We start from the raw sequence: 13,596 nt of genomic DNA, 5'->3' as shown, positions 1-13,596 counted from the left end.
CTGCCGCCCCCTCCTTCGCCACTCGCTGTCACTGCCTCACACGCAATGCACATCCTGGGGCACGACCGGGCTCTATCCAATCCCTTGGCCTTAACTCCCTCATCGTAACTCCTCAATAAATAAAGATCAAACTTCAAAAACTGGTAAGTTCAGTTTAATTCTACTATTCTAGAGGAGTATAAAACACCAAGTCTATCCAGTCTTTTCTTCATTAAGGCCAGTCCATGGACATCCCAGGAATCGTCTGGTTTGAAAACCTTCTCTGCACTCCCTCCACGTCCTCCCCCGGAATAATGTCCTTCCTCAGATTGGGAGACCCAAACTGCGACGCCATAATCCAGGTTTGGTGTGTCTCACCAAGACCCTGTACAACCGCAGTGACCTCTATGCTCCCTATTACCAAATCACTTTTGCAATATGAAAGCTAAAACCATTCGTTTTTCTTTACGCATGCTGCACCTGCATGATTCCCTTTCAATGATTGGTTGTACCATGACCCCAGGTATCGTGCCATCTCCCCCTTTCCCAATCGGCCACCGCCCCCCACCATGTAGATTAATAGTCTGCTTTCCCGTGTGTTACCACAAACCCAATGGATAAATCACATTAGCCACCTTTTTATTATACTGCAGCTGCCAACATTTGACCACTCAACCAGGCCTAATGCAAGTCAACCCTTTGCAGTCTCCTAGCATTCCGCATCACAGCGAGAACATCTGCCCACCCAGCTAGTGTCATCCGCAAACTTGGGATGTTAGATGTGCCTTCAATTCCATAATCAAGATATTTAACTATATATTGTAAAATAGCTGGTGGGGTCCCAGCACGAGGCTGAGCCTAGTGCGGTACCCACCTAGTCACTGCCCCCTGCCATTGTGAAAAAGGGACACCGTTTTTTATTTCCTACACTCTTATTCCTACTCTTTGCTTCCTGTTTCCAGCCACAAGTTCTCTAATCCTATCCACATCATTACTGAACCCCCAATTGCGCTGCTGTTGCTTTAAGTTTTGTTATACTAATCTCTTATGTTGGGTGAGAACCCAAATTATGTCCCCGAAAGCCTTCGGAATGAAGTCCAGAATACAAACAACATTCCACTTGGTTCTCCCCCCACATCCCCAACCTACCTAGGTTTCCATCCTCGAAAAATTCTTATAAGATTCGTTCAGACATGATTTTTACCCTTTCGTAAATTCTATGCTGCCGACTTGTTCCCAATGATGAAATTCACCCCTCTTTCCCAAATGTGTGCCTGCTCATCCCCCTCTTTAATAACTGACCCTCTAGCAGTTTCCCCAACTATTCGATGTTAGACTACTGGTCCCCCTGTATTCCCCGTGGATGCGTGAGGTCCAGTACAGCGACTCGAATGTACAAACCCGCCCGCACTGTACAAAGCTGAAATGGTTTTTTTTTTTTTTTCAGTAGTTACCTCCTTTAACCAGCCTCCATCTTTGGTCCGTAGCTTCTCTGGTCAGTAGTAAGTTGTAAACTGACCGGACCCCTGTGTTCCAATAAAGGGTCACCTGCAGTTAAATAACGGGGTTTGTGGTGCATTGTGCAAAAAAAGCTCATCAGGTGATGTATTAGCCGGTATGTGGAGGGGGCAAATTCTCTCTGCTCCTCTTTCACCGGGGACTGGCTGGCGGCGGCCACTGACCTGAGTGTATTTTTTGCCTGTTATTTTGTGTATTGGTTGATCTCCAGCCCTCCGGACCACAAGTGTGGGGGAAATGGGAAGGAACATTAACAATGGTGTGGAAGACAAATTGGAGGAAGTTTCCCAGTATATTTAAAAACAAAGAAATTAATTTCTGGCAACATAACATTGACAGGGGAATATGCTGTTTGTGACACAAGTGAAAGATTTACAATCCCATAATCAAGATGTCATCGGATTTCATCGGGGGAAAAACTCAGACTGGTGACCGAAACTCTCTGGCACCGTGGGGTTTATAATAGATAGTTCATGTCAATTCTGTCACTGAACCAGATTAAAAAAAACATCCATCATTCCACTGTATTTTTACTGAGTGAACTGCTCCCGGCTGTTATAATTTGGGAGGAATCTGTAGGTGAACTGGACTGCCAGTAACCTGTAGAATGTGTGTAGAACAGGCTCGGTAATCTGAGGTTAACGCGCAGACTTCATTGGAGATGGAGAAGAACTTGTTCCGTGGTGATACGGCTCAGTGTAGAGTGGCTGCTTCAGGAGTTTCATGTCAGGTGTCTAATCTAAATACGTCTCTCGTCCCCAAACGCCAGCCATTCCTTCTCTCCAGCGGTGCCGCCTGTCCCGCTGAGTTACTCCAGCATTTTGTTTCTATGTCAGGTGACTAAATGTTCTAGTTCTCTGTGCAGGAGACGGGAGTTGGGGCAGGTCATTAATATTGGTGACTAATATTGGATTGGACACCTGCAAATGGCCAAGGACACGAGAGATACCTGGGGTGGCAGGGGGTGATGGGGATATTTAGACTCCACAAAATGATGTAGATAGGTTGAGTGAGTGAGCAAAGCCACTTCAAATCTAAAGCCGGATGTGATCTAAATGGAGAAAGTCTGTAGATAAAGGAGGCACATAAATATGAAGATGTTTGTATCCATGAGGTACAAGTGACTAGTGGGCCGGTGAAACAAGAGGTTAAGAATGCTAACGGCATGTTGGCTTTTATTGCAATGGGGTTGGAGTTTAGAAATGGGGAAATGTTGCCATAATTGTAACTAGAATATCTAGAATGTTGTGCATAGTTTTAGTTGTCCAAGTGTACAGAACATGACAACACACTCAGCCCACTGGGATCAGAAGATCATCTTCTCATGTAAGACTGAAGAAGTTAGATTTGTATTCGTTGGAGACTGGAAGAAGATGTCGTCTTTGTGAAACATTCGAGACCAATGGAGGTTTGACTAGATGTTGATATGGTTTCATTGGTGAGAGCTTGTTGAACGCGGGTGGCAACGTCACACTGAGTCTCGCCGGGAGAGTTATCTTCTGTTCTCCGGCGGGTTGGTGCGGTTAAGGTGTTTGCAGTAAATTGGTTGTGAAGATTACAGCAGTGACAACAGCTTTTAAAATAATTCATCAGCTGTGAAATAATTTGGAATTTAATGAAGATGTGAAAGATGATATTTATTTTCCATTCCCGTATCCGCGATGACTTGCAGCAACTCAGTAGCGGGTTCTTTATTGTGGATGACCAGGGTCAGTGGCAAATGCAACTGTCACCACTCTCTGAGCATTGTCCACAAGGTCATCCAGTATGTTGGTCAGCAGCTTGTAGGTAATTGAAAATGATGATACTGCCCCGAAGAGCGAGCCAATGACTGGTATAAATGTAAAGGGCCATTTCCGCCGCTGAAACAGCATCAAAACTGGATCACATCAACCATTCTTTCACAAACTATTTAATGTAGAGTTAGCCAATCTCCTTATTCCTTTCAGGAGGTTTTCACGCAGGGGGTGGATGGGCTGACGTGTGTTTACACGGCGGGTAAACGGGAGGCTGGATTTCTGTTCTGAGGATGAGACAGAAAGACAGTGTTGTCAGAAACAAAATGTTAGGGTTGGGGTTCACCCCGAAGTGTGGAGTCGCTTCAGTTAAGGGCCGTGTGGGCAGCAAAAGCGGTGTCGTATTTGTCATTACTTCTGCAAGTGATTTATGTGGAAATGAAACTGAGTCTCATTTTCTGCGAACATTTATTGAACTATATTATTTGCCTGTGGTTTTCTAGTGTGTATAAACAACAATCAATGGTTAAGTTCTGACTCACAGTAAACACCATCCACCGAAGTGTTGATCAATAAATGGTGGCTTGTTGAACTGTGACCATGGGAAGAGATTGCAAGGCGGATGTAGGAAGAGTTTTTTGAAGACCTAGAACCGTCTCCCCCCCTCTCTGAAAGCAACGAATTACACCTGCACCTATTGTCTATTGTCAACGAAGAGAGGGGGGGGGGGGGGGGCATTAGGGACGACATTGTAAACGCAGGTGACCATGCACGGGGTTACGCATGGCCCAGTCTGAGTGGTGATAAGGGTGTGCCCCCTTGCAAACTCCCCACACGCCAGTCGGCTGGCCCCTGTGGAAGAGGCAATGGTTCCCACATTAAAATTCCACAGACCCCACAGTAATCTTTGATCCCAACGCACTTCGAAAAAAAAGTAAATAAAGACAATAGGTGCAGGAATAGGCCATTCTGCCCTTCGAGCCAGCGCCACCATTTAATGTGATCATTGCTGATCATCCCCAATCAGTACCCCGTTCCTGCCTTCTCCCCATATCCCCTGGCTCCGGTATATTTAAGAGCCCTATCTAACTCTCTCTTGAAAGCATCCAGAGAACCAGCCTCCACCGCCCTCTGAGGCAGAGAATTCCACAGACTCACGACTGTGAAAAAGTGTTTCCTCGTCTCCGTTCTAAATGGCTTGCCCCTTATTTTTAAACTGTGGCCCTGATTCTGGACTTCCCGCAACATCGGGAACATGTTTCCTGCCTCTAGCATATCCAAACCCTTAATAATCTTATATGTTTCCATAATATTGCCTCTCATCCTTCTAAACTCCAGAGTATACAAGCCCAGCCGCTCAATTCTCTCAGGATATGACGGTCCCGCCAACCCGGGAATTAACCTTGTTAATTCCTTGTTAACCTTGTCCTTCCTCAAATTAGGGGGCCAAAATTGTACACAATACTCCAGGTGTGGTCTCACTAGGGCTCTGTACAACTGCAGAAGGACCTCTTTGCTCCTATACTCAACTCCTCTTGTTACGAAGGCCAACACGGCAGTTGCTTTCTTCACTGCCTGCGTACCTGCATGCTTACTTTCATTGACCAATGAACAAGGACCCCCTGATCACGTTGTACTGCCCCTTTTCCCAACTTGGCGACTTTTAAATAGTAATCTGCTTTTGCTACAAAAGTGGATACCCTTTGGGTCCCTCGATCGGAAGTGTGCGGGGGATTCGGACCCGTGACGTCTATTTGGCGGGAGGTTGGGAGCAGAGTGAAACGGGACCGAGTTACCAGCAGGATTGTATCGGGGTATTGGAAACATGCTAATAGGGTGCAACAGTGAGGCTCAAGTTGAAAAGGCAATGAAAATGAACAAGATTGACAAAACCAAAATAATCAAAGTAGTGAGAGTGGGAGAACGGAGGACGGCAGGGTGTAAAGGGGTTATCTATGGAATCCCTTTCATAGTTAATATGAGTGAACTGGTTCAGGAACTCAGGAAGAGATGTGAATTAATTATGAGTGCCAAAAGAATGACCAAAGGAGCAAAGAAAGAGGAAACTGAGTCAGTCCTGGTCGAATTCAAGACAGAATCCCTTCCAAAAGTGGTCCATTTTGGATTCATGCGATATAACGTAAGAGAGTACGTACCCTAACCAATAAGGTGCTTCAAATGTCAGAAATTTGGGCATATAGCTAAAATGTGCAAGGGGGCGAGGAAATGCGCAAGGTGTAGTGGGGACCATGAACATGGTCAGTGTGGAGAGGGGGTCAGACCAAAGTGCTGTAATTGTGGAGGAGAGCATAGTGTGGCTCACTGGGGCTGTGAGGTGATGAAACGCGAAGCTGAAGTACAAAACATAAGAGTGAAGAAAAAGGTCTCCTATGCAGAGGCAGCAAAGAGGGCTGGCCCTACAAAACAGATGAATGAAAGAAGGATCAGGAGGGAGCAAGATGTGGGCATAATGGAGACAATAAAAGAAAAAGAAAAGAGTATATGGAAAGAAAAGAAAAACCTGGTTATATTTATAGCAGGAGTAATAAATGCGACAGCAGAAGTAAAATCCAAAACAGAAAGGATCCAAATCATTGTAAAGGCTGCAGTCCACCACTTGGGCATGGCAGGATTGAAGTGGGAGGAAATACATGATGGTCTCAGTATCCAGGCGAGCCAAGAGTCAACATGTGTGGGTTAATAATATTAATGTTAATCCTACAATGGAATGCACGAAGCTTGTTAGCCAATGGGCAAGACTTTAAGCAATTCATAGACAGTAGGAAGGAAAAACCAGATGTCGTATGTATCCAGGAAACCTGTTTGAAACCAAGTTTAGATTTTGTTCTATATGATTATGTTGCAGTGAGATGTGATAGGGGAAATGGGGGAGGAGGGGGTTGCGCCACTTTCATTAAAAAAGGGATACCGTACAGGGTATTAGGAATTGGGCAGGAACAGGAATATGTTGTAATAGAAGTATGGTCTGAGAGGAGGAAAATAGTGGTAATAAATTACTATAATCCATGTAAACGATTAGAGGTCAGTAAGTTACAGGATGTAGAAGGCCAGAGCAAATCTAATGTTATTTGGTGTGGGGACTTTAACGCACATAATACATTATGGGGCAGTGGAAAGTCAGATAATAATGGGCAGGTAATTGAGGAATTATTAAATGATGGTAATCTAGTATGTTTAAATGATGGAAAGAAGACCAGGATAGATGTTAGGACAGGGAAGGAGTCTGTGTTGGACCTTACACTTGTTTCTAATAGGATTGCTGCTAAATGTGACTGGGAAGTATATGAAAAGGGTACCATAGGAAGTGATCATCATCCTGTACTATGCAAAATAAATGTTACTTTAATTATGAGTAAAGAAAACAGAAGTGGACGATGGGTTTTTGGAAAGGATAATTGGGAGAAATTTAAGGAGAAAAGTGATAGATATGTAAAACCGATACAAGAAGAGACAGATATAGAAAGCTTTGAGAATAAATTGTCAGAAGGTATCAAAAGAGCAGCATTAGTTTCCATACCTAAAAGTAAAGGAAGATCAAAAAGGAAAGCTGTGCCGTGGTGGGACAATAAGTGTAAAGAGGTGGTGGTGAATAGAAACAGAACATTCAGATTATTAAAAATAACTCATAACTACCAACACATGATTAATTACAAACAGGCTCAGGCAATTGTAAGGAGGACTATAAGACAAACAAAAAGAGCATATTGGAGGAAGTATTGTGATTCAATTGGAAGCACAACACAGGTAGGGGAGATATGGGGGATGATTTAAAAACATGGAAGGTGATAAAAGGGAGTGGAGTTATCCTATCCTAACAAATGGAGATCAAACTGTAGTCTCAAATAAAGACAAAGCAGAACTAATGGTTAACACTTTATAGTAGGGTTCACAGCTCCCACAACTTATCAGATGAAGGAAGAAGAGGTAGGGAAAGAACAAGAGAGGAAAATGTTGAGGCCTTCCAAAGGAAAGGTATCACAGAGGACAAGTACAATATTCCATTTAATTTGGGGGAGCTAAAGAGAGCTCTGGCCAAGTATAAGAACTCAGCCCCAGGGAAGGATGATATTTGTTACATAATGATAAAGCATCTAAGTGAGGAGGGACTCCAAAAGATACTTGCACTATATAACAAGGTGTGGGAAGAAGGGCGAATACCGGAGAGGTGGAAGGAAGCAATCATTGCGCCTATTAGAAAACCAGGGAAAGATGCAAGTAATCCAGTAAATTATAGACCTATAGCTTTAACAGCACACATGTGTAAACTGATGGAAAGAATGGTAAATGAAAGATTAATGCATCTAATGGAAGAAAAAGGTATAGTGGCTAATTATAGAATAGCCTTTTATTTGTCATTCAGACCGAAGTCTGAACGAAATTTAAGCAGACATACATACAATAAAAAACAACAATAAACACATATTAACATCCACCACAGTGAGACCACCCAACATCTCCTCACAGTGATGTAGGCAAAAGTCTTAGGTCTGCCGTCTCTTCCCTCCTCTTCTCCCTCTGCGCTGAGGCGATACCCTCCCGGGCGATGTTATAACAGTCCCGCGGCTCAACACCGCGGCCCGGGGTGGTCGTAGCTGCCGCCCACCCAGACCTGCAGACGCAGCCGCTGGCCCGCAGCCGAACCCCGGACTCAGGCCACCGCCGCCAGAACACCGTCCCAGCCACCCTCACGTGAGTATCTGTCGACTTCAGCCTCGGGTCGGGCCGCCCCGACATGGGCGCCGAACCTCCCCCGGGTCGGGCCGCCCCGACATGGGCGTTGCTCCTCCCCGGGCGTTTGCTTCTTCCCCGGGCCGGGCCGCCCCGACTCGGGCGTTGCTTCTTCCCCGGGCCGGGCCGCCCCGACTCGGGCGTTGCTCCTCCCTTCGGCCGGGCCACCCCGACATGGGCGCTGAACCTCCCTCGGGCTGTGAGCACCGCGCCTCCCCGAGCTCGGCCGCTCCGACGGGAGCCTCGTTCCATCTCGGGCTGGCCGCTCCTCTCCTGTGCCGGACCGCCCTCACGGGAGCGAACTCAGGGCGAGTCTTGACGGTCTCTGCCTCCGGAGCCTCGAGGTCGCCAGCTCCATTTAGGCCTCAGCGCCGACGGAGGCAGAGAAGGGGAATACGACAGAAAAGTCGCATTCCCCCCGCAGGGAGAGACTGCACACCCCGTTCCACAACCCCCCCCCCCCACAAAACACCACTAAAAAACCAAAAACTAGACTAACCAAACAAAATAAACAACACAAAAAACACAAAACAAACAGGACTTCGATGAGCCGCTGCAGCCAGAGCCGCGCCGCCACTTCCGGATATCAGAGTGGCTTTAGAAAAGGGAGAGGTACTAATGATCCAGTTCTGTGCTTGGAAGATGATATAAGGAAAGCACAAGTCAAAAAAGAATCTGTAGTTACCATATTTTTTGATGTAGAGAAGGCTTACGATATGTTGTGGAGAGAAGGTCTTCTAATAAAGCTGCATTTAATGGGAATAGGAGGAAATATTTTTAACTGGATAATGGATTTTCTCAACGGTAGAAGTATCCAAGTTAAAATAGGGTCAGACATCTCTAGTAAATGTGTAGTCGAGAATGGAACTCCCCAGGGAAGTGCGATAAGCCCGATCCTATTCTCAATCATGATCAATGATATATTTGCAAACATTCAACCAGAGATGGGGCGATCGCTCTGTGCAGATGATGGCAGCCTATGGAGAAGGGGGAGGAATATAGATTTTATCGTGGAAAAAGTACAGCAAGGGATAGCCCAGGTGGAAGAGTGGGGAGGGAAATGGGGTTTTAACTTCTCTATAGAGAAGACAAAGACAATGGTTTTCACAAGGAAAAAAATTAAAGAGGATGTCCAGTTAAAACTATACGGCAACAATTTGGAAAGAGTAAAAGATTTCCGTTTCCTGGGGGTTCATTTTGACTCCAGATTAACATGGAGGGTCCACATTACAAAAATAATTGAAAAATGCAAAATAGCCATCAATGTAATGAGATGCTTGGCAGGTTTAGAGTGGGGAGCAGATGTATTATCTCTTAAACATATTTAGGTATCACTGATCAGATCCAGACTAGAGTATGGCAGTATAGCTTATGGGTCAGCATCTAAGTCAGTGTTGTCCGAGTTGGACAAAGTCCAAGTGGAAGCTCTAAGAATCTGTATAGGAGGTGTGCGGACGTCACCTTATGTGCACTACAGGTGGAAACTGGGGAGATGCCGTTGAGACTGCGCCGCAGACAACTAATGGCTAATTACTGGCTAAGCCTTAAGGGTCATGGAGAGAACCACCCAACAAAACAGGTAGTACAGGAATGCTGGGAGAGAGGGGTGGCTCAGTCTGGAAGCTTCGGCTGGGTTGGAGGAGTTGTGGCAAGGGACATGGGAGTAGAGGACAAAGAGTTCTGCCCTGCAGTATTGTGGCCATCTGTGCCAATATGGTTACTGAACATCCCAAAAGTTGATCTGGAGATATGGGAGGCAAAAAGGAGGAACAAAAATTCAGACCTAAAGACAGAATATCATAACCATATAGATAATAGATACAGGGAACACCTCTTAATTTTCACAGATGGATCAAAGGACCCAGTAGCTGAAACAACAGGGGCGGCGGTGGTAGTCCAGGGGGATGAATGTTGAGCTTTACAAAAGAACAAATAACTATTTGACAGTATATACAGTGGAACTGTACGCTATTTTGATGGCAGTTCGGTGGATGGAACTGATGCAACCATGTAAAGTATTAATATGTAGCGAGGGGCAGTGACGTGACTTTGTTGTGGGTCCCAGCACACATTGGTGTTCTAGGGAATGAAAAGGTGGATAAATTAGCAAAGGAGGCTTTAAAAAAAAAAGAAACATAGAGGTAAACTTACAACTATCCAAATCTGAAGGAAAACACATTGTGTGGAAGAAAATAAATCAGGAATGGCAACAATACTGGGAACAGGAGACAAAGGGGAGACACCTCTATTCGATACAAAACAGAGTGGGCATTGCAGCAAGAAGAGGGGGGAACAGGAGGGAACAGGTAGTATTAACAAGATTGAGGATAGGACACACTCACCTGAACAGCACATTAAAAATATTGGGAAAACACCCTACTGGGCTGTGTGAGGAATGCCAACAGCCAGAAACAGTTCAGCATGCCCTAGTTGCATGTAGGAGATATGAGACAGAAAGAGGATTTATGATCATTGAAAAAGTTAAGTTGTGTTTGATTTCCTTGATCTGGTGGATAAAAATGCTTTGTCAGTGTCCCTATGAAGCCAGGTCGGAGAGACTGCTTTACTCTCCGAGCAGAAGTACCTTCGTACCCTCATCCTAAAGCGGGCCTACCAGTATGTGGCCTGGCCTGTAGCTGTCGGCGTTTTTTGTGAGGGTCTAAGTTAAGTGGGGGATTGGATGGTGGAAACTGCTTTTCAGTGTCCCTATCTGGTCGGAGAGACTGCTTTACTCCGAGCAGTACCTTCGTCCTATCCTCGCGGCCTACCAGCGTGGCCTGGAGCGGCGTTTCCTGAGGGGACCTGGCCAGCTCGGCTCTATAATCTTGGGCCTGAACCGCAGCTTCGGCGGCGGCACATTGCTGGAGCGCTATCGCTGAGCAGAGCGGGCGATGCCTTGCCCGGGTCGCTGCGCTGGAGCTCCGGTGTGCTGGGACCGCCAATGAAACATCGCGGAGCTGCGGGACTGTGGAGCGGCTAGCTGCTGGCGGCGGCCCTGACCTTTAACATCGGGAGCCTGGGATCTCGCAACGAGATCGCCGGTGGTGGAGCTCTGTCCAGTTGGATTGAAAGCCGCGGTCTCCGCGGTAAGGAAGCGGCCGTTCGAGGTATTCCAAGCCGTTGAAAGGATTCTCCCGACGCCGGAGCACCATCAGGCGGCGAGAAGGGCCTGGAACATTGGGCCGCCGTAGCGACGACTGCGGAGGCTTCAATAGGGGGGGGTTGCACGCAAGGTCACTGGGTCAGAGGGCTTGACGCAAGGAGCCGCTCAATCCATCTGGAAGACATCTGTAACTTCCGGTATATGTTATTAATGCAAGAAACGCGTACTTTCCTACCTGTTAAAAAATGCCAAGATCTTTGGTTATCAGCTTCTTTGTGTCACTGCCCGTCCCTGAAGGAGCAGATCTGCACAGGGAGCCAAAGTCCAGCAACTGCCTATTGTAGGAATTTATGTAAATTATAAATACATTTGATATTTACGATTAATGAGCAGGCAAACAGTCGCCTGGGTTGGGCACCATCTCCAGAGATATGAGTGAGGACGTCACGGTGCAGCTTTACGGGACTTTGGTTAGGCTGCATTTGGACTCTTTTGTGCAGTTCATGTTTAAAAGTGCATAGGAGCAGAAGAGAGCCATCTGGCTTATAAGGTCTACTCCACCATTCAATCATGGCTGATCTATCTCCCCCCCCCCCCCCAACCCCATTCTCCTGCCTTCCCCCATAACCTAACCTTTTCATCCCCTTCTCGCCTTTTCCTAACCTGACACCATTCAGATAATAATCTGCCTCCCCGTTCTTGCCACCAAAGTGGATAACCTCACATTTATCCACATTGTACTGCACCTGCCATGCTTCTGCCCACTCCCCCAACCTGTCCAAGTCACCCTGCATTCTCATAGAATCCTCCTCACAGTTCACACTGCCACCCAGCTTTGTGCCATCTGCAAATTTGCTAATATTACTTTTAATTCCTTCATCTAAATCATTAATATATATTGTAAATCGCTGCGGTCCCAGCACCGAGCCTTGCGGCACCCCACTAGTCACTGCCTGCCATTCTGAAAGGGACCCGTTCATACCTACTCCTTGTTTCCTGTCTGCCAAACAGTTTTCTATCCGTCAGCACCCTACCCCCAATACCACGTGCTCTAATTTTGCCCACTAATCTCCTATGTGGGACCTTATCAAAGGCTTTTTGAAAGTCCAGATGCACTACATCCACTGGCTCTCCCTTGTCCATTTTACTAGTTACATCCTCAAAAAATTACACATTTGTCAAGCATGATTTCCCTTTCGTAAATCCATGCTGACTCGGCCCGATCCTGTTACTGCTATCCAAATGTGCCGCTATTTCATCTTTTATAGTCGACTCCAGCATCTTCCCCACCACCGATGTCAGGCTAACTGGTCTATAATTCCCTGCTTTCTCTCTCCCTCCTTGAAAAGTGGGATAACATTAGCTACCCTCCAATCCACAGAAACTATAGAACATTGGAAAATGATCAACATGAACGTATAAATCCCACACATGCAAACCCATGCTGACTGTTCCTAATCTGTCCGTGTCCATCTAAATGCAGATAGATAGATAGATAGATAGATAGATAGATAGATAGATAGACAGACAGACAGACAGACAGACAGACAGATAATCCCCTCAGAACGTAAAGCAGACAATACATAAAATACGGACAATACATAGAAGCAATAAATACTTTAAGATAAAACAATAAATAACTATTAAAAGTGCAAAGCATCCCCATACCGCTTACCGGTCAATATATTAATATCTAATGGCTGCAGGGGTGAAGGATCTCCTGAACCATTCTGTTTTACAACGCCGGGAGAGGGTGAGTAGCGGTTGTTGTTCCGTCTGCTCATCTGACCCTCCAGAGTTTCCATATCCATAAGTGTAGGGAGTTAGATGTGGTCCTTGTGGCTAAGGGGATCAGGGGGTATGGAGAGAAGGCAGGTACAGGATACTGAGTTGGATGATCAACTATGATCATATTGAATGGCGGTGCAGGCTCGAAGGGCCGAATGGCCTACTCCTGCACCTATTTTCTATGTTTCTATGTTTCTAAGTGTCAACTCACCCGGAGTTGCAGATTAGGTGGGAAGGGATGAGTGATCTAATGAGTTGAGGTTGGTGTTGATCTCAGGTTAAAGATGGCGGATGTCAGTTAACAATGTGTTGATTATGTTAGGTTATCCAAGAGGGTTTCCTCAAATAGTAAGTGGATAGTCTTACTTGAAGAAGGACCATACTGGACCTTCTACTAGGAATCGAACCCTGCCAGTGGATGAGAGAATGTTTCAATGGAGAGTATTTTGGGTACCGTGACCATCACTCCAAAAATTAGAATTAAATAAACAGGAACTGCAGACAGACACAAAAAGCTGGAGTAACTCAGCAGATCAGGCATCATCTCTGGGGAAAGGGAATGGGTGACGTTTAGTGATGAGATATTTCTTCAGACTGACTCAGTCTCCCCTGACTCTTAGTCTGAAGAATGGTCTCCAAGCGAATCGTCACCAAATCCCTTTTCCACAGATGCTGCCTGACCCGCTGAGTTACTCCAGCCTTTTGTGTCTGTTATCTGCTCAA

General features: G+C 45.9%; 1 protein-coding gene across 1 annotated transcript in view; it reads right to left on the bottom strand.

Moving 5' to 3' along the window:
• LOC129701968 (interferon-inducible GTPase 5-like) overlaps positions 1-13,596 on the bottom strand; it is a 61,276-nt gene that overhangs the window by 32,871 nt on the left and 14,809 nt on the right. The window lies entirely within an intron of this gene.

The sequence above is a fragment of the Leucoraja erinacea genome, chromosome 12, assembly GCF_028641065.1.
Source record: "Leucoraja erinacea ecotype New England chromosome 12, Leri_hhj_1, whole genome shotgun sequence".
NCBI lineage: Eukaryota > Metazoa > Chordata > Chondrichthyes > Rajiformes > Rajidae > Leucoraja > Leucoraja erinaceus.
This window is presented reverse-complemented; position numbering and strand designations above follow the sequence as displayed.